The sequence below is a fragment of the Oncorhynchus nerka genome, linkage group LG22, assembly GCF_034236695.1.
Source record: "Oncorhynchus nerka isolate Pitt River linkage group LG22, Oner_Uvic_2.0, whole genome shotgun sequence".
NCBI lineage: Eukaryota > Metazoa > Chordata > Actinopteri > Salmoniformes > Salmonidae > Oncorhynchus > Oncorhynchus nerka.
In genome coordinates, this window is record NC_088417.1 from 72,004,683 (window position 1) to 72,005,664 (window position 982).

Here is a 982-nt window from a genome sequence, read left to right on the forward strand (position 1 = left end):
GCTGAGCAGGACAGGCAAGCTTTGACTTCTCAACCTGCTTTATCTTTTAATCCATAATTAACAGTGTGGGAGTGTGAGTGTGCAGTTCAGGCTGAGGGGGGAGGGAAATAAATAAGGGATTAGATAGAAGAGAAAGAAGGTGAAAATAGAGGAATGTGTTCTACCCATTCCCAGGGTCATACATCATAAACAAATTCCTCGATGAATCTGAAATTGAAATATAACTGTGTAATCCAGGTATCTTGATATCACTGCAGCTGCAATAGATGATGTTGATCCATCTCTGTACAGCAGTTCTCAACCTTTTCCATTCCGGGGACCAACAAATCACTGTCAAAAGCTCTTGAGGACCACCATCGCAGAGTGGCAGATATGTTTCACATAAAATATCTTGCCGGACAAATTTAGAGTCGGTTGTCTCAGTGAATGTAACAGATATGCCAATTATTCTTGTTATTATTATAAACAATTTACATTGTAAATAGTAATGTGAAATTGCTTAAAATGCCGTTAATACTCCCAACTTACTATTTTTGAAAGAAAAATACAAAATCTTTCAAACAATTGCGGACCACCTGCAGTACCACGGTACCACCATGAAATCACTGCATTTGAACATGATGCACAAAAAGCTAATATCGGTGCCATGACCTGAATGGGATTTGTGCCACAAATGCTAAAATGTTAGCATTCGAAAACATTGACAAAGAAATGAAACCAAAGCATGGATTGCTGTCATACCTTGTCCATAGACTGCTTACAGGGGAAACAAACCAATGTGTCATTTTGTCATTTGGGTTAACTATATCTTTAAGATGCACACAATAAATGTTATTTTATTAATAACCTAAAACTCAAAGGTGATGTGGCTTCCACCAAGGCCAGAGTAACAATGGAAGTTTCATTTGAGGAGGCTGTTTAATGACCTGCGGGCCAATTCAGACGTAGAAAATTAACGCCTTTCCTACACTCGCCTTTCTTA